Genomic DNA, 21,881 nt, shown 5'->3' on the forward strand with positions numbered 1-21,881 from the left:
TTTACCCACTTTTTTGTTCTTTTTTTTTTTTTTTTTTTTTTTTTTTTTTTTTGTTGAAAGGGTAAATTATATTAACTAACATAAAAGGGTCTTATTACAATACATTTTAGAAATAATAAAAGGTACATTAGTCCATGATTGATTCCTGTTCCTCTTTCTAGCCCACTTAGCCAGCTTATCTGCCACCTGATTGAACTTCCTGCTTGTGTAGGAGAATTTAACTTTATCCAGACGTCGCTTGATGTCTTGAATTTTCTTGATATGAATCTTGGATTGCCATTGTATATCGTAACTTTGATTCTTTAAATGTTGTATGATATTTTTATTGTCACTTTCAATGATAATATTATTATATTTGTGAGATTCAGCCCATAACAAGCCGTTTAAAATCGCAATGGCTTCGCTTTCTTCTGCGTTTCTGCTTCTCGAGACGGTAGTACTAGCTTCAATAAATTTGGATTCATTGTTATGCACAACCAAGCTTGTTCCTATGACATTATGAATGTCCAGGAATGAAGCATCTACGTTGATTTTTAACGAGGAACTGTCCGGGGGGTTCCATTTTCCTGATTCTATTTTGGTTTTTGTCGGAGTAACTTCTGTGTATTTAGGGAAGGTGGAGATCATGTTTATAATTTTGACTAGGTTGTCTATTTCATATTGGAAGCAATGGTCGCACCGAATTTTCCAGATTATCCATAAAATAATGGCAAAGTGGGTTTTATCAGTCGTGAAACAGATTTGTGATTCCTGCTCCCAAGAAAAAATCCAATCTGCAATCGAAGATATTTGTGTCGACTGAATATTAAAGTAAAACCATATATTTCTGGCTAAAGGACAATGAAGAAGCGCATGTTCAATAGTTTCCGTCTCTGGACAGTTAGGACACGACAGATTATTGTCAATGTATTTACCTATTCTAACCCTCACCGGAAGGGCTTTATTACAGATCTTCCAAATGAAGAGCTTAATTCTGGGGATGACTGGGATGGTCCATATGAAGTTCCAGTTTGGAGCGTTGGGTATAGGAGAGTTTATACTAGTACAAAGATTATGGTATAAAGATTTAACCGAGAATTTACCTGATTTAGTTAGGGTCCATTTTCTTTGGTCTTCTTCGTTGGCTGCTAAGGGAATAGCATGAATTAAGTTAACAGTGTTACTATCAAATGTACTATTTAGCAGAGCTTCATTCCATTTGGATTCCTCTATCAGCTGCGAAACTTTAGATAATTGGGAGTTAGTATTATTAGTAATAGGATGTTGCAAAGATGGAATCCAGTTATCGTTCCAAATATCAATCTTATTACCATTGTGTACTTCCCAAGCAATATGTTTTTCGATGTTATTCATCTGCTTGCTAATATTTTTCCAATGCCACGAATGATGAGGTTTAGCTGGCAAGGGGTTTTCTGAGTGGCTAAAGTATTTAGCTTTGAGGAATTGCACCCATATAGCGTTAGGTTCAGCTTTGATCCTCCACGCCAGCTTACCTAACATGGCTTGGTTATCAAGTTCTGGGGGATGGATACCAAGCCCCCCAAGATTCTTAGGTCGACAAATCGAGGACCAACTTTTCGTGCAAATACCTTTAGACTTACCCCACCAGAACGACTTTTGCAAAGTCGAAATGCTCTTGCAAATACCCTTTGGGAGGGTAAAGCATTGCATCTGATATCGGGGTACGACCGCTGCTATTGTCGAAATGACAATGGTACGCCCAGCTTGAGAAAGGAAATTGTGATTCCATTTCTCTAATTTATTTTTAATCTTCAGAAGAATGTCATTGAAGACCTTCTTCTTATGCGCCCCTATAAATAACTGGGCGCCTAGGTATTTTTCCGAAGCCGAAGCATATTTAACTTTCAGCATTTTCATAATGAGACGCTTGAATTTTGGATGTGAGTTCTTGGAATAGAAAATATTGGATTTACTATAGTTGATCATTTGGCCTGAAGCATCACAAAAAGTTTTGAGAATATGCTTGAGAGTCTGAATGTTATCTATAGAATTCCGACCAAAAATAATGCAATCATCTGCGAACAGAAGATGAGAAATTTCTAGGTTGGGGTTGTTAGTAGGGAACCCTAGGAACTTATTGCCATCGTGGTCCGCATTAATCAGCTGGCTGAGACCTTCCATGGCAATGGTAAAGAGAAAAGGCGATAGAGGGTCGCCTTGCCTAATACCCCTAGTGGGGAAAAAAGTGGGACCCGGCCTGCCATTAATGAGAACCGCCATCGAGGATGTTGAAATACATTGAGTAATCATCTTGATCCAGTGATCAGAGTAACCTAATTTAGTCATAATTTTGGTCAGAAAGTTCCACTCAATTCTGTCAAAAGCTTTGGACATATCTAATTTCAGTCCAAAGTAACCCGTAGAACCTTTTAAGGTTTTGAGAGAGTGAATAATTTCCTGACCTATTATGACATTATCCGTGATTTGTCTCCCCGGGATATAGGCAGCTTGGTAGGGGGAAATAATGTTTTGAAGGGAGTGTTTAAGCCGATCAGCCATAATTTTCGTAATAACTTTATATGTGGTATTAAGAAGGCTAATGGGTCTATAGTCTGCTGGCGTTTGAGGTGAAGTGGTTTTGGGGATCAGACAAATATGGGTGTGGTTAGTTTCCGGAGGTAGCTCCGCCGAGGTAAAGAAATTGTGAACTAAACTATAAATATTAGGGCTAACTGTATCCCAGTTCGACTGAAAGAAGAAAGGGGGATAACCATCGGGCCCTGGGGCCGCCTCTTTTTTCAGGTGTATAATAGCTATATCAATTTCTTCCTGATCTGGGATACTAATTAGCTCTAGGTTTTGATCAGCAGAAATGGTGGGTTGAAAAAGGTTGAGGTTGTCTATGCTCGCGTTCTGAAAAGAGGAAGAGCTAATGTTCAATAAATGCTGGGTGATAGTAGCCTGAATTTGGTCTCTATCCTCGATCCAGTCCCCATCCGTATTTTTAATAGCTTTAATCTTATTGTTCCTATTGTGTTGAATGGCTTGAGAGTGGAAGAATTTAGTATTTTTGTCTCCTACTTCAAGAAAATTGTTTCTGGATTTTTCTTTCCAGAGAATTTCTTGATGTTTATAACATTCTTCAAGGTTATAGTTTAATTGAGTAAACTCTTCTTTATTAGTAGTGACATTAATCTTACTGATGATATTTTTTATGTTGTTTTCTATATTTCCAAAGACAGTTTTATTCCATTTAGTTAAGTGCCTGCTAAGCTTCTTAAGGTTAACCTGAATATTATTATGATTAGTCCATTTATTAGCAATAAATTCATGGCAATCGGGGTGGGACATCCAAGTTCTTAAGAATTTAAAGGGTTTAGGTTTGTCATTGCTATTATCTATCTCTGCAAGAAATATGGGGAGGTGATCAGAGCCTACCGTCTCCAAGTGACTAACGCTATATTTGGAGTTGATACTAAGCCACGAGAGGTTAGCTAGCGCCCTATCTAGCCTTTCTTGAATGAAATTATCGCCGAATTGTCTATTGTTCCAAGTGAACGGGGATCCTATAAAACCTATATCCAGTAAACTCAATTTATTGATATAATGCAGTACTTTAGGAGTGTGAGAGTTAGAGACTAATGAGCCACCTATTTTGTCTTGGTCGTCTAAAATGGTGTTGAGGTCCCCTATTACTATCCAAGGTATATCCTTGTTAGTAACAAGAGATTCTAAGGTTTTCCACGGCTTAAGTTTATTGTGATGATGAGGACAACCATAAAAGCCCGTGATAACATAACGTGAGTTGTCATTAATATTTTCTACTTCCATGTGAATAATATTATAGTCCGAATAAACCACTTTAAGATTAATACTATGTTTCCAATAGGTTCAACAAAGTGGTTATCGTAATGTTTCGATATTTTAATATATTTGTTTATGTTTATAGATTTAGTTTTAGTCTCGGCTAGGAAAACTATATCGGGGTTCAATTTATTAATCATGTGCATTAAGTGTTTCCGGGTACTAAAGGAGGAAATCCCCCTCACGTTCCAACTAAGGATGGAGGGGCTGTTATTCTCTACAGTCATCTAGAAGAGGAAAAGAGAGAGAGAGTTCCTCAGGCCTCTCAGGAAAGGGCCACTTATAAGAGTAAGGTCCTAAATCAAGGGAAAATCTAATGTCCAAGATGACCTCGAGGGTGCCTCTAAGAAAAGGCTGAAGGTTATCTACTAAAGGCGAACCCTTGCGACTCAATCCAGCCCACTAGACTGAACTAAGAGACTGAACCCTATAAAGAGGCTATTGGCACCTCCAGAAACCTCTCTCCCTTCGCCTAAGGGGAAATCAGAGTGTAAGGCCAGAGAGGAAGAGAAGGAGGTAAAGACTGAGAAAGAAAAGCACTAACCAGGTAGCTAATAAATAAAACAGAGTAGTTATCGAAAAGATTAAATCAGGGGAGATGAAAACATTAAATATATTTAACAGTCCATATTATAAACTACATATCATAACCAAGATTACTACTGAAATTAACAAAACTAGCAGATAACTATAGTTTAATAACACTTAACAAAACACCAACTTAAACAGTACAAAAAACTAACAGATTATCAAAAAACCAGACTATCAACCATGCAAATAAAATACTTATAGCTTGATTGAACCGAGAACAGGCTACCCATTGCTTCCTTCAACTTTCTCCTCAGATTGTAAGCCAGGAGATTCCATGATTGAATCAGTAAATAAATGCCTACGACGTTCCTCCAAACTATCAATCGATTCGGGGGAAGGCGTATACCAGCTTGATGGGCCGTAACCTGTAATGGAAGAGGACCTCGAAGAACTGCCTGAAAAACCACTGTGGTGACTACCCAAGATAGGAGAAGTATAGCCCATCCTATGGTCCTTCGACCTCTTACTCATAAATTGGTTTTGATAACCTTCTTCAATCTTAACCTCAACTAACCTCTCCAAATCTTTTCTCTTGCCTTTCTGTTGGAATAACTCGTGAGGAGGGATAGTGTGAGTTTGATCTATAGAGGGAGGGACTACAGTAAGGGCCCAATTATCAGCAGGCCCATGAGCCACGAAATTAACTTCCATTGGAACACTATCTAAATGAGGATGAACTTGCATGCAAGGAGTGATAGGGTGCTCAACAATTCTACATTTGTGACAGATAGCTTTAGGGAATTTAAAGTAGCTAAAATTAATCGGTTTCCCACCATCTGTAAATATAGAATGAAGAGTAGCTAAAAGTGGGGTGCGAACATCATACATGAATTGAACCCGAATATTAGAGTTAGTCACCAAACTGAAATTCTTGGGTTGGATCTGAATGATGAAACCCATGCATGAGAAGATGATTTCTAGGTCGTGACGATTTTGAATCGAGGAGGGTAAACTTGAAAAACTACACCACATGGGTTCCTGCATGAGAGCAGGAACCTCTCCATGAAGAGGGAGGTCAACCTCTTGCAAGACAACTAAATACCCTCTTATAATCCAAGGACGTCCAAGGTTAATCTCATTCATGGCTATTAAGTTTCTAGGTTTGATAAGGAAGTGGTTAGGACCAGTGGCAGAGGGAGTAATACGACTCTCTCTGAAAAACCTAGATTGAGCTGAGAGGTGTTTGCGAATAAATCCTATGCCGTAATCATAGTGACAACAAAGACGGCCTAAGTAGCCAGAAGAGATTACCTGCATCTCTTTGTTTTCAGAAGGCTTAGGATAGTTAATAGTGAGCTTGCCGTAATCTGACATAGTTAACTGGATCGACATGAGTTGAGCTAGTTCTTCAATGTTGTCTTTAGAGTTTGTCGACATTGAAGAAGGAGGAGAGTGAGGGAAAGAGAAGATGACAGTATGAACCCTAAAGATGAATCCCATATATATAATGGGAAAAAGAGACTTCAACTTGATCTGGCCCAGAGAGGATTTCCTTCTCCTCTCCATGGAGCCAATCCAACCTAGCACCACGTGTGAGACGGAAACCCTCGGTAATCTAGAATTCTCTAGGGACTACCTCTGTTTTAATCCAAGTGTGAGAAAACCAAAACCAGATGATCGTGGGGAAGCCGAACGTCACTAAATCCATAGAATCCGGCGCATGCGTGAAGGGGAATGAGTAGCCTTTCTCGGTTCTTTAATTTAGTTCCGCCACATGTTCAATAACGAAAGAAATTAAAACAGATGTTAGTAATTAGATGAGGGTCAAAATTACCTAACCTGATTATGCTCTCCTTCTGATTTATTGATCTTCCCGAGATCCTCTCTCTGATCTTGTTGAGTCTGCTTGCCTTTCCAACGCCGAAAAGCAACGATTTGTCTTAACTCTTCTTTAATGTTGCTGAATCGTTCTCGAAAGATCAAGTTAACCACCAATGGAGATTCTCCTTGCCGATTCGTATCCGTTTTCCTTTTTGCATGCGTGATTTAAGACTGAAGTTATGATGGGGGTGTTAGATGGTAGAGCTTTTAGGGTTTCTGAGTGAAAAGGGGGGGGAAGATGAATCGCGCTGCTGACGTCAGGCGACAACTTCTCTCACCCACTTTTTTGTTTGAAGTTATTAAAGAATGTGTATTAAGTAATCAAATTTTAGGCTCTATTGGATTACATTCTATTTATTTTAAGATAGCTTTTACTACTATGCACCATTTAGATAACAGACCCTAGGTTGAGTTTATTTTCTAAAACGATTTTTTTTTTGTTGATCTGTTAAATTGAAAATAAGAAATGAGTTTTCTTTTCGAGTACCCGTGTCAAGTAAGGTGTTGTAAAATGCTACGTATGTACGCTATAAATTCGACGCATACCCTTGAATCGGCATAACATTTCGCAACTTTCACCTAATAGTGTTTTGTAGGGGTGGGAATTCTACCCGAAAACCCGATACTCGTCACGTTTACCCGTGCCCGACAATGTCCATGGATGCCCGCGCCCGAAGATGGGTACCACCCGCCCAGCCCGATGATTTTTCGTGGGCGGGCTCGGGTGAAAAGCTCTGCCTGCCACCCCGCCCATACCCGAACCCGATATGCTCACCCGACGGGTGCCTATAGATGCCAATCACTCTGAGTGTCGATTATACTTCACTATAAAGCCCAAAGTAGATTTAAGGTTTCTCCCAAGATATATAAACTAAACATTGAAGCAACCCTCCACATTGAATCTGAAAATTTTGGTAGCATAGAGAGAGAAAAAAAATCTACGTTGTCTCTCTAGCAGTTTCTCTCTTATTTATTAGACCTTCTTCTGCCAACCTTCTTCTGCCAACCTTCTTCTCTATTAAATAAGTTATTGGGATCATCTTCCATCTCTATGTAGTGGTCAAATTTTAAGATTATTTTGATGTGAAAGAAGAACAAAGAAGAATTAATGAAACATACAAAGACAAGAAAAAAAGTGGAAGACAACCAAGTCTCATGTTTGCATATATAGATTATATTACGGAATCTAAGTATTTCTTTCATTCTTGATTTATAAGTTTTGTAAAGATTTGGTATCAATTTGTTTAGAGAAGCTTATTTGAACAATATCAAATTTCTAGAGTTTCCTGATCTGGTAGAAAATATTAGATAAAGAAACCCGATGCCCGATTTGCCCGAAGCCCGACTTGCCCGATGCTTTAGTGGGCTTGGGCGGGCTTTGATCATAGGAGATTTCAGAAAAGCCCGCCCGAATCCGCCCGAGAACCCGAGTGGGCAGAGGAGAAACTTACCCGACCCGCCCGAGCCCGACTCAGAATTACCCGCGGGTGCCCATACCCGCCCGATTCCCACCCCTAGTGTTTTGTCATAACAAATGTTTAGAGGGATAAAGGATATAAAGGAAGAGATGCATCTATAGTACGTCGTCAATGTATTATGTTTGTAAGTCGTGATTTGCGGTTTGGTGTTGTCATAGATTTAAATAGGAAGGAACACCGAAGTAACTAACCCTATCTTACCCATAAACATTTGTTATGTATCTTTTATTTCATTCACCATCTGAGAATCTGAGGATGGTCCGATAGCGAACTTTTTGTGCGACATTAATGTTTTATACATCTCTAAGGAACTCTTATGTTAGTATATCACTACCAAGTCGTGCCTTTACGTTTTAGTAGAATATTTTTTAATGCCACAATTAGTTAACTTTTGATTATCTGCTTCTTTCATTTTTGCCGATGTAATTTCTAAAAACGATACTAATCATCCATGTATGCAGTGAGCAGGGAAATGTTAAAGATGATGTGGGAGCAAAAGGGTTCAACCCAGGATTGATAGTATTGCTTTTCGTGGTCGGATTACTATTGACATTTCTTGTAGGAAACTACATCCTTTATACTTACGCGCAAAAAACTATCGGACCAAAGAAGAAGAAACCCTTATCGAAGAAGAAGCTGAAGAAGGAAAGGTTGAGGCAGGGCGTGTCAGCACCAGGAGAATAGAAGTTTTGAATATCTTTCTGATGGATCATTATCCATGTTGAGAAAGGAGTTGTTCTTGTTAACCAGATAGAAGAGAAGCATTCACATATACTTTCAAGTTTAACTTTTAGCACTGGAAAGTGATACTGGTTTAAACTGTTAATTTGGGGGAGATTGTTATCAACATTTACTTGCAGACTAGTGTTCAGTTTTTGCATTTCTTCTCTTCTAATTTATGAAGATCTCTAGCTTGTTTGTGTCGGGTCCTCATTTATATACGCCCTTACTTTTCGAATTGATTTACAGAATAACATTTATGAATTTGAAGACACTGCTGCAACTGAATGAAGGTAGTGTTCCTTTTTACCCAAGTCAGAAATGAAATCTGAGGTCTCAAATGACTCGAGTTGGATTTTAAAATGTTAGTTTTGTCTGATTCGTTTGAATGACATATTTGGGTCAGATTTAACAATGAGGGAAACAAACACAGCTGGAGTCATGAATATATCAACTGTGGCAGAAGTGAGTCGCAAAATCACATGTTGATTCACACTGCTCTCGCTGCAGTTCATCACCCATGATGTTTCCGCAGCAGATACATGATCTTGAAAGTGACTCACAGGTTACCTGTGTCTCACCATCAGAACAAAGGAGTCAAATGAAATATTAGATACACGTCAGTCTCAGTGCAAAGGAAACGATTTCAGTTCTATCGGGAATACGAAGGTCTTTTGTTTTCAATTTTATCCTTCGACTATTATCTGAGCCACAAGAAATATGGGGTAATAAAGATGTGAATATCCACGGAAACATCAAATGAAGTGAAGAAGGAGAACTCAATTGACCAGAGCAAAGAGTGGTTCAGTAGATTTTCAGGGATAAGCTATTGATGTTAAGGCAAAATTTAGTTCGTAATGTGAGACTCTACGTATTTAAATTTGGATAGAAGAATTCGATTTTGCTAATGTAAATAAACCTGCAAATGCCTTCATTGCGTTCTATCTAGGTCAAGCAGTGATTTGCAAAGACGCCAGAAGAAGATCCTATCCTCTCCACATTACTACCATATAGAACACATGAGGTAATACTTCCAATCAGATCTGGACGTATGATACGAGTGTCAGACTTAGAAGCACAAGGTAAATTCATACACCGGATCAATCAAAACACATTTACAACGTCAAAATAACGGGTAAATAGTAATCAAATAATTTAAAGATAACACGATGTAACAAAAAACACGACTTAAATATATGATGGTAAATGATAAATGGAGTACAGTGCCCATAACAAGATCATTTTATGCATTCTCATACACCAAACAAGGAAGATATATGTGTCTATGCAGTACGACTCGGCCGAGTCAGCCGAGTGACTCGGGACTCGGCTCGGACATACACCGAGCCGAGTCCTGACTCGGATCTGACTCGGGTCGTTACTAGTATATGCCAGTTTTTTTTCTTTATTTGTCACATATTAATTCTGTTTTTGAAAATATTCTAGAAATACCAAGTGACTCGGCTGACTCGCCCCCGACTCGGACTCGGATCTTGACCGAGCCGAGTCCGAATCGTACTGCTTAGATATGTGTTGCTGATAAGTAATCCATATCAACAATAATCCTCCAAATTGGACTTCTTCAGTATCTCTATATGGGAGCCAGGATATTGGTTTCTGTGGTCAACAATAAAACCCTACTCATTTCCGTACTGACCTTTAAAGCCAACCCCACTTTCAAAAACGTTACTTTTAGGTCATGTTTGGCGCGCGGGAATGGTGTGGGAATGGCGTGGGAATGGAATGTGATTCCTGGAAATCACATTCCAGATCATTGTTTGGCTAGCGGGAATGACGTGGGCCCGGGAATGTGATTCCCTCAAAACGAGGTAATAGCAAACCCACGGGGGAGGTGGGTTTGGGGAGGTGGGTTTGTGATTCCCATTCCCCCGGAATCACATATATTGATATTTATTGACAAATATATCCTTACCAAAATATGGAATTACCAATTTTATTTTTTTGTGGGTTTGGCATTAAAAAGTACTATGTATGTTTATGAATAAAATTTAATTTTAGATAAATTTCTATTCTAAGTTTATGAATAAAATTTTATTTTAGATAAATTTTTATTAATACATTTAATTACTATCTTTAAGTTCTAACCCTTTGGTGTATCGTGTTATTATTTCATATCTACGAATTTGAATGAATAATACTGATTTGAATATATAACAAAGTTGATTTGTATTTTATGTAGCTTAAGTAAGGGTAAAATTGAACTTTTACAAATGTTTACATTCTTATTCCTATACGAACCAAACAAGTAATTCGGAATATGTCTGGAATCAAATTTCCATTCCTAGTCAAACCAAACGTCAAACTACAGTAATCCTATTCCCAAGAATCACGTTACGGAAATGTGATTCCCAGGAATCACGTTACGGAAATGTGATTCCCAGGAATCACATTCCATTCCCGCGCGCCAAACATGGCCTTATTGTCTAGCATACTAGCAAACACGTCTGAGCACCTTCAAAACATTTCAGATGTCACATATTTCAACTAATACAGATATTTCTTTGGAAAAGAAAAATAATATAGAAGGTTGATTAGTTAATCAAGCTTCAAGTAGACTACGGGAGCTTCCCAATAAGTTAGTCAGCCTTCTTCTTAGACCCTTTTGACCTTCTTCACTCCCAAGTCTTCAAATTCTTAATTTACTTTATAAATTTCACACACCAATAACAATATGCCAAGTAATCTTTATATCTTTTTTTTTTTTTTTTGGAAGTCGACTACGATCTTCGTATGTCGTTACATTTGGCATTGATACATCAAAGATGTGATACGCTCAATAACTGCCCACTCAAACTGAAACAAGAACCGGGCCTATAGCCCAACATGACAATGGTCTAAAACCCAACTACATTATTTACACCCTAATAATCCCAAATCAAATAACCAAAGATTCCACCTTCTCTGGGATTCGAACCTGAGACCTCCAGGGATTTCTGGAGTTTATGTCAACACCTTAGAACCACTTGGGCTACCAACTGTTGACAATCTTTATCTTTATATCTAAAAGGGAAAATTTGACATACACCTCCCTATTATATGAATATTAGGACTGCACCCCCGTTTTTTGAAAACTTTTGATATATACCCCCACCCGGACGAAAACCGTCAACTCAGAGTTAAGTTGGGCGTGTGCGAAACACACGCGCCAACCATGACGATTTTACCCTTTTGTAGTTGTTGAAATATTTTGAAATATTTTGACATACACCCCCACTATTATATGAATTTTTGTACTACACCCCATTTTTTGAAAAAACAAAATTTTCCAATTTGCCTCTCCAACGATCATCTTTTACCTTTTGTCTTATAAACTTATTTATCTTAGACAAACTAAAAGATCAAAGTGAAAGAACTATTTGGGATATCAAACTATAGAAAAGATGGGAGGAACTATTTGGTATGTCAGTCATCAGTGGGGAGATTTGCGGTTTGGACCCCCTTTCGTATAATTCACTTGCTGTTTGGACTCCCTTTTTCCAGAGTTGCACTTTGGACTCCCTTTTGACGGAATCAAAAAAGAATATTCCGTCTCTAAAGTTATGCTTTAAATAATTCCCAGGTTACCTTTATTTAATTGATATTGCACTTAGGACCCCCTAGTTTATTTAACTCAACAAACCGATGTGTGCCACGCGTACGGAGATCGAGAGTCAAAGATTCAGTCCATATAAAAGGAGGAACCCGTTGGCCCAACTCTTACCCACGGTTATGTCTTCTGAGCCCTAGGTTATATCTTCAGAGACCACCATCGTGAGCTATCCTTCTTCATCAATCAAAGGATAATTATCAAATTGACTAGTAAATGAATCAAAATAAAAGTTGGATCAAAGTCTATCCTTCTTCTTCTTTCTGAAATGAGCCAAAGTCTCTTCTTCTTTATGTTCTGTTTAATTATTTGGTTGACTACTAAATAAATCAAAACAAAAGTTGGATTCAATTTTCCATTATCCCTATTCAAACTAACAAAAACAGAGTTGAATTAGCCCCAATAAACATGCAATTCCAACCGAAATCAAATAAATAAAACTTTAGAAACAACAAATTTATCTTTAAATGAGGATTGATTAACAAAATGAACCGACTTCTAGTGCTTGTAATTTGTACCGAGGTTGATCAAATCGCAAGAGTTAGAGAGAGAAAGTCAAAAATAGAGTTTCATTCACTCTTCAACTTCAGTTATGAAACAAAATGGTATAGAGAGAGATTTAAAGCGAAAAAGTGGAGAGGGATTTAAGAACTTACAGCTTCATCTCCTTGTGGATTTTGTTTGCAAGCTATCGGGAGAGAATGGAAGAAGATGAAGGTCAATGGAGGGTTTTGGCAGTGGATGGGTTTCTTTCTCCCAGGGTTAGCTCGCGGGTCGACTATTTAGGTTTAGTTAACATGTGGGTTAAAAGATAGGGTGGATTAGGTCATGTAAAGGGTAAAATAGTATTTTCATCTTAAAAATATTTTTGCACTGTTATATTTAACTATTTTTTTGCAAAAGGGAGTCCAAAATGCAACTCTGGAAAAAGGGAGTCCAAAGAGCAAGTGAATTATACGAGAGGGGGTCCAAACCGCAAATCTCCCTAAGTTTTTTTTTGTTGAGTATTTCATCAATGGCAGAAGAAGGAAGGTATGTCAGTCATCAGTAAGTTAATTCCTAACTTCATTCGTTGTTCTTATTAGAATTTTCATGAAACCCATTCTAGTACAATCCACCAAACAATTAAAACCACCACCAAGAAATGGTGCATCTACCTCCCATCTTTTCTATAGTTTGATATCCCTAATAGTTCTTTCGCTTTGATCTTTATCTTGTCTAAGATAAATAAGTTTATAAGACAAGAGAGAAAAGATGACCGTTGAAAGGCAAATTGCGAAATTTTATTTTTTCAAAAAATGGGGGTGTAGTCCAAAAATTCATATAATAGTGGGGGTGTATGTCAAAATCTCTGAAAATATTTTAACAACTACAAAAGGGTTAAATCGTCATGGTTGGCGCTTGTGTTTCGCACACACCTAACTTAAATCTGAGTTGACGGTTTCCGTCCACGTGGGGGTATATATCAAAAGTTTTCAAAAAGTGGGGGTGTAGTCCTAATATTCATATAATAGTGGGGGTGTAGTCCTAATATTCATATAATAGTGGGGGTGTATGTCAAATTCTCCCTATTTAAAACAATTATAGTAATAAAACATAGACAAATCAAGAAAATGAAATCCAACGGGGTTGGCATCTCTTTAACTCCTAATCTAAGTAGTCGATATCACAATTTATCGATGATATATCAATATTGGCAACTACCAGCCCCAGAAACAATACGAAGGCATAAGTTATATTGATCTGGTCATAATAGTAGCGCCCATCTAGGAATAAGTCGTTCTTATCCCCCCAAAACAAAACTATCAATCAGTCATATTGGTCTATAAATCATTTAGACTAAAAGAAAGGTTTTTTAAGAGTCTCTTTCAATTATGAACAAAATCAGACCTCTTTAATACATTTATTTAGGTTCAGATGGTTAAGTATCTAATTTGACTTCAAAAGGTGGACCATCTTTCGTTGAATCAAAAATGTTTCCATCGCTCTTCAATTTACCAGTGTAAAGAACAGTCATATTAGTCGATATCACACCAATAGGTTAGTGTCATTGTTGTATGTTGGGGGGGGGGGGGGGGAGTGAAGGAGATGCTTTAGAATTCTACTTCACCTTAACAAATTGGAAGTAACATATGTTATGTGTCTGAAGAGATGACGATTCCAACGATTCGACTGAAGAACACTCTATTAGTATCACGAGATCGCTCAATTTAGGTTTGATTCGACAAAAACGTTTTAGATATTTTGACTTGTATGCAATGTTGCTTCATTCTAAGGATTCGGCGTCGCAAAAAACATCGAGAAGACGAAAGGAAAAGAGAAGAACAATTTATCTTCGCTCAACAACTTCAGTCTGACAAACTCACAAGCTCTTTATGTTTTTGTCGATTTTGAGGATTGCTTATATTATCCTCATGTAAAACATATTTGTATCTATGGTATAAATAATGGATATGCCTTGTTCTGTCTTATCATGGCCTTTAAGGGTTTCCTTATGGCCATGAGGGCATCGTTATTCAATCAACGAAATCTACTTGGTTCATCGTTCTTACATATATTTTAGTATAATAAAGTTTAAGATCTTTAGGGTCTTCTCATTTGTGATCTTTAGAATCTTTTCATTTTGTGATGTTTAGGGTCTTTTCGTTTTGTTATTGTAATGTTGGATCTGGTGGGTTTGAAGTTAAATGTTTCAGCAAGTTTTTTGACCTTCCGCCTATGGCGACCCGAATCATCCGGGTCCATAGCGCATAATTTTGACTGGTAAGTTTCAGATTGATTTGTAAACTATCAGATAGTTTTGGACTTTTTGGTTGGGAATTTTTGAGCAGATTGGCAAGTTGTAAAGTGAGGTCATTACCCGAGTTATCTTCATTTGACATGGTGACTCGGTAATGACTGGTTGTGGTTTGGGTAGATGATGAGCAGATTAAAAACCATGCTCTGATACCATGTTATTAAGAGAAAATTAAGAAAAAGAAATTGTATTGAAAGGAAATTGTATTGCTTGATGATTTTACAAGGGAATAATAACCTCTATTTATGCTATTGTACAATGGATCTATATTAAGAAGGCAAGTTGTCACTGGTTGTAATTCTTGGATATGAAAGGAAACCATATATTTGGTAAAGGAAACCATATATTTGGTTCCTTAAATATGTTGAGGATAAGAGACAATCTTGGTGATCCATATTCTTTCTTTATTTCAACAATATTTGGTTCCTTAAATATGATGAGGATAAGAGACAATCTTGGTGATCCATATTCTTTCTTTATTTCAACACTCCCCCTCAAGTTGAATTGTGGGATTTCCAAAATTCAACTTGTCCAGACAATTGTGAAGGATTCTTTGATTAACTGATTTTGTTAAAATATCAGCAAGTTGGTTTTCTGATCGCACAAAGAGTAGGGTAATGATCTTTGCTTCCAGCTTCTCTTTGATGAAGTGTCGATCTACCTCTATGTGCTTCGTTCGATCGTGTTGTACTGGGTTCTCTGAAATTTGGATGGCTGCTTTATTATCACTTATAATCTTGCTAGTTTCTTGTGGTGGATATCCTATCTCAGTTAAGAGATTTCGCACCCATAGTACTTCAGTTAACCCCCTTGCTATCCCTCTGAATTCAGCTTCAGCACTTGAAAGAGCCACTACCTTTTGTTTTTTGCTTCTCCAAGTCACGAGATTTCCACCAACCAGGGTAAAGTATCCTGACGTTGACCTTCGATTGCCTTTATCTCCTGCCCAATCTGCATCAGTGTATAATTGAGTTTCTAGATGCCCATTAGGTCTGAACAAGACTCCATGACCAGCTGTTCCTTTGAGATATCTTAGAATTCTTAAGACTGCATCCATATGAGCACTCTGGGGCTGATGCATAAATTGACTTACCACTCCTACAACATATGCTATATCAGGTCGAGTGTGTGAGAGATATATCAGTTTTCCTACCATTCGTTGGTATCTTTCTTTGTCAGCTAGCTCTGCTTTTTCCTCCATATAGAGCTTTTGGTTCACAATCATAGGAGTATCTACTGGTTTGCAATCGACCATTCCAACTTCTGCTAGTAAATCAAGAACATACTTCTTTTGACATATGAAAATTCCCTGTTTCGATCTTAGAACTTCAATTCCAAGAAAGTATTTAAGTCTCCCTAGGTCTTTCATTTCAAACTCTGTAAACAAGTTTTTCTTTAATCTGGCTATTTCTTCATGATCATTACCTGTAATAATCATGTCATCAACATAGATTATTAGACAGGTTATGAGGTTGTTTCTCTGTTTCAAGAACAATGTATGATCAGAGTTACTTTGCTTAAATCCATAGTTCTTCATGGCTAAGGTGAATCTGCCAAACCATGCTCTGGGAGACTGCTTCAAACCGTACAGAGATTTTTTTAGAAGGCATACTTCCCTTTCTCCAAAGTTATTGGTGAACCCATGTGGAGCTTCCATATAAACTTCTTCTTTAAGCTCTCCATGTAGGAAAGCATTTTTTACATCTAACTGGTGAAGTGGCCAATCTTTATTTGCTGCTATGGAAAAAAGAACTCTGATAGTATTGATCTTTGCAACTGGAGAGAAAGTTTCCGAGTAATCAATCCCGTACGTTTGAGTGTAGCCTTTAGCTACCAACCTAGCTTTATATCTTTCGATTGTACCGTCGGATTTGTACTTAATTGTATAGACCCAACGACATCCAACTGTTTTCTTCCCTGATGGCAAGACACATTTTTCCCACGTGTTGTTTTTTCTCAAGGCTCTCATCTCTTCTTCCATTGCATCTTTCCAGTGCTTTGATTTTAAGGCTTGTTCAGTGTTGTGAGGAATTTCTTCAGCATACAGAGATGAGGAGAACGCCTTGGCTTCCCTAGAAAGATTTCCTTTTGCTATGTTAGCAATAAGGTATCTACATCCCCGAGCCTCCTTTTCTGGAGAATATCTTTTAGGTGGGACTCCCCGATTTGCCCTAGGAGACAACTCATATCTTCCCCTTGTATCTTGTGTTGGAGAATTTTCCTGTTCCTGTATATTGTCATTTTCTTCTGTAGTTTCATTAGTAATATTCTCAGCAGTTTCAACAGGATCAGGTAGAATATTAGGATCAGGTAGAATATTAGGATCAAGTGGAGTGGTACTTACCTCAGGTATCAGGTTGGGAGCAGTTTCTTGGGTGACACTGACATTCAGAACTTCTGTATGTGTGGAAGGAGGAGACTCATTTTGGATACTGTGGCTTCTCCCTTCTTCACATGTCACATATCTCATCCAACTCAGTGTGCCAAGAGATTCACTCTCCCCTTGGCTGCTGTGTTGGGAGGCAAAATAATACTCGGTTTCAAGAAAATCACAGTTCATAGTGGTAAACATATGTCTGGTTTTTGGGTTGTAGCATCGATATCCCTTTTGATCTACTCCATATCCAACAAAGACACATTTTTCAGCACATGGATCGAGTTTAGTTCTGTTTGACTTAGGTATATGGACAAAAACAGTGCATCCAAAAATTCGGGGTTCAAGAGTAAGAATGGGGGGCAGTTTTGTGGTTTCTGAAAGAACTTGTAATGGGGTTTTTGTTTTTAGGATTTGAGTGGGCAGCCGATTAATAAGATAAGTGGCCGTAGCAAGGGCTTCTGGCCAGTAAAGTTTGGGAACCTGTGATTCAATTAGAAGGGCCCTGGTTATTTCTAACAGCATGCGATTTTTTCGTTCCGCGACACCATTTTGTTCGGGAGTATGGGTGCAGGTGGTTCGATGAATTACGCCTTTGGTTTGGAAAAATTGTTTCATATTGGTGTTAACAAATTCCCCTCCATTATCTGATCGGAAAATTTGAATGTTTTTTTGAAATTGGGTTTGGATCATGGTGTAAAAAATCTTGAATTTCTCAAGAACTTCAGACTTATTTTTTAATAGATACACCCACGTCATTCGTGTACAATCATCCACAAATATCACAAAAAAACGAAGATTTTGTCCACCAATAACTGGAGCTGGACCCCATACGTCCGAGTGGATTAATGAAAAAGGTATATCAACCCTTGTGTTACTTGGTTTAAAGATTTTTCGATGACTTTTAGCTAAAACACAAGTCTCACAATGTGTCTTATAACTGGAAGGAAGTAAATTAGGAAATAAAATATGCAAATAACCCGTGGATGGATGCCCCAATCTTCTATGCCATAACCAGGCTTCACGTTCTGCTGTCCCATGAGAAAGCATTGCAGTACCACTTTGAGTCACCTCATCCACGTAATACAACCCTTGTCTTTCAGTGCCACGCCCAATAATCGCTCCCGTCCTGATATCCTGTAAAATACAAAAAGTAGGTTGCATGGGGACGGAGCAATTTAACTCTTTTGTTACATGACTTATTGATAAGAGTTTATGTGACAAGGAGGGAACATAGAGACAATTAGAAAGTTTAAGAGTTGGAGAAATTTCAATTGTTCCCCCATTTTTCACATTCATTGTTTCTCCATTCGCTGCTTGTATATATGATTTTGTAGGCTTGGTTGATGTGACAAAATCTGATAACTCGTAACTCATGGTGTCTGTGGCTCCGCAATCAAATATCCATGATTGTTCTTGTCTTCTTTTAATATAACTTTTAGGAGGTAAATTGTAATTAAATAGAGAGTAAGAATGGGTTTTTGAGATGTCTCTCTCAAACCCAATACCTGTAGACATTGAGAACCCCCATGCTCTTCTTCATCATGTACCATAGCCATTCCCCCAAATCCACTACTGTTCCAATCACTGTTATAGGTGTTGGCGGCATCATTGTTGCCCACTGCAGAAGAAGCTTTCCCTGTTTCTTGACCATTATTTTTTATTCCTTTTTTGTGACCGTCAGACCACCACTCGGGATATCCGACAAGCTTAAAACATTGCTCTTTGGTATGTTTTGTCATACCACAGTGAGTACACTTAAGGTGAGACTTGTCCTCTTTGGTTGATGGTCCGGGTTTTTTTCCCTCTAGACGGTGACCCTTTGTTATGAGCCCTATTCCTGTTTCGGAGGCACTCAAACCGGCTGCTATGTTACCTGCATCAATAGACATTGCTCCTAGAATGGTCTGGTGAGCAGCCTCTTTACGGACAGCCGCAGAGGCTGCTTCTGCAGTTGGGAGAGGTTCTAACCGAAGAATTTCCCTTTTAATGGGGTCATATTTTTGATTTAGGGCATTTAAAAATTGAAAAAGTTTCTGTTCTGACCTGATTTTTGAGTAGGTTTGGATGTCTTCTGGACACTTCATGGGATTCGGATCGATTCGGTCAATCTCACCCCAAATACCTTGTAGTGTAATCCAGAAATCTTCAAGAGAACTTTCATTCTGTTTGATGTCATTTGCTTTAACGTGAAGGTTGAACGCCTGCAACTTGTCTCTACCACTGCTATATGTGACCAACAGAGCATCCCATAACGATTTTGCTGTGGGAAACTCGGTTAGATTGCCCGCAAGTACTGGTTCAATATTCTGTATCAACCATGAAAAAACAACTAAGTCGTCTTGTTCCCATTGTTCGTAAGCTTCATGATTTGGATCTGGTGGGTTTGAAGTTAAATGTTTCAGCAAGTTTTTTGACCTTCCGCCTATGGCGACCCGAATCATCCGGGTCCATAGCGCATAATTTTGACTGGTAAGTTTCAGATTGATTTGTAAACTATCAGATAGTTTTGGACTTTTTGGTTGGGAATTTTTGAGCAGATTGGCAAGTTGTAAAGTGAGGTCATTACCCGAGTTATCTTCATTTGACATGGTGACTCGGTAATGACTGGTTGTGGTTTGGGTAGATGATGAGCAGATTAAAAACCATGCTCTGATACCATGTTATTAAGAGAAAATTAAGAAAAAGAAATTGTATTGAAAGGAAATTGTATTGCTTGATGATTTTACAAGGGAATAATAACCTCTATTTATGCTATTGTACAATGGATCTATATAAAGAAGGCAAGTTGTCACTGGTTGTAATTCTTGGATATGAAAGGAAACCATATATTTGGTAAAGGAAACCATATATTTGGTTCCTTAAATATGTTGAGGATAAGAGACAATCTTGGTGATCCATATTCTTTCTTTATTTCAACAATATTTGGTTCCTTAAATATGATGAGGATAAGAGACAATCTTGGTGATCCATATTCTTTCTTTATTTCAACACAACCTACTAAAAGCCGATGAAGTCTTTGACTAATGGGATTACTTTTTACTAATCACTAATGGTAACATAGTAACTCAATACAACATTACTATTCAAATGCCTAATTTAATTAAATCACTAAACATAAACGGTTTTAGTTATTTGAGTCATAACAATAATATTGAAAATACATAAAAGAACATTTCATTATTATTAATGAGGTTAATATAGATGCAGCCAAGAGAGACGCATAACGTCTCGGTATATGTAGCCAAAAGAGACGCACGTAGGAGAGAGAAATATTTTAACTTTATTTGTACTCGTAACGGCGTTAGCCAAAAGGGATCTAACGCGCCCGTAGGCCGTGGTGGACAACCTAGTTTGTCAATAATTTCGTTATAGAAAAAATTCATAAAAAAAGGAAAAGAAAATATACTCAACCATATGATGGAGAGTCAACCGTTGTAAGCCCAAGTGGTTCCAAGGTGTTGACATAAATTTCAGAAAGCCCTGGAGGTCCCAGATTCGAATCCCAGAGAAGGTGGAATCTTTGGTTATCTGAATTGGGATTATTAGGCTGTAAATAATGTTGTTGGGCTTTAGGCCATGTCTAGTTGGGCTATAGGCCCGGTCTTGTGAGTGGGCGGTTATCGAGCTTATCACATCTATGATGTATCAAATGCCAAATGTAACGACATACGTAGATCGTAGTCGACTTCCAAAAAAAAAAAAACATATGAAGGAGAAAGACTTAACTGTAGGACTTTACAAAAATGACCCATTTACATTTTAGAGTGGGAAGAAAAACAACAAATAAGATAGACTCTTGTCTTTATGTTTAGCCTCTCAAACCCCTTTAAGAAATTAGATTATTTTTATTCAATGAGGATACAAAAGATCAAACAAAAACGTGTAAAATTACAAAAGAGAAAAAAATGTAATTCTTACAAAATTTACATAATCGGTTTAGTTATCAAATAGAAAAGAATACCAAATTCTCACTTGTTTGGCAATAATTTTGTTATAGAAAAAATTGATAAAAAAGAAAAAGAAAATATACTCAGCCATATGAAGGAGAAAGACTTAACTGTAGGACTTACATAACTGATTTAGTTACCAAATAAAAAAGAATACCAAGTTCTCACTTGTTTATAAACATTAATGCAAAATAATAAAGAAAAAAAAAATCATACCTAGAAAGAAAAAAAACATCTTCACAAAGATTATGTGTTTCTTCTGAGAGTAATTCATAACTTTCACCTCGAAAATATGAGAAAAATCTACTTATTCTCAATCCAAAAAAGAAAACAATACAACACTCCATCTCAAAGGAATTTCAACATAATTTGAATAAGAAATGAAAAAGAAACTTCCATACTGGATAAGAAACCAACAATGTATAAACAAATGGGGGAGTAGAAGAAAATCTAACATACAATTTTTAAAATTTACAATTGATTATATAACAGAAAGGACCAAAAAAAATAACAGAAGAAAAATATTAAGAAATCCTTCCTGGAGATATTAGCTCCAACAATTCTTTGGGTCCATCATAACCTAAATTGTGAACAAAGAATTTAATGAGAAAAAATAAAGAAAATATGAAAAATAAAGAACAAAAATATGTTGATCTGCCATCTTTCGGAACCTGCAAAATTAAAGAAAATATATTAAGTAGACCACTAAGAACAACAA

At 37.4% G+C, this 21,881-nt stretch overlaps 1 pseudogene; it reads left to right on the forward strand.

Moving 5' to 3' along the window:
* Positions 1–7,771: 7,771 nt before the first annotated feature.
* Positions 7,772–8,607, forward strand: LOC147564728 (DNA-binding protein S1FA pseudogene; annotated as a pseudogene).
* The last annotated feature ends 13,274 nt before the right edge of the window (positions 8,608–21,881 follow it).

The sequence above is a fragment of the Eschscholzia californica genome, unplaced genomic scaffold (genome assembly GCF_041429995.1).
Source record: "Eschscholzia californica isolate CP2 unplaced genomic scaffold, dmEscCali1.0.p SCAF_1, whole genome shotgun sequence".
Lineage (NCBI taxonomy): Eukaryota > Viridiplantae > Streptophyta > Magnoliopsida > Ranunculales > Papaveraceae > Eschscholzia > Eschscholzia californica.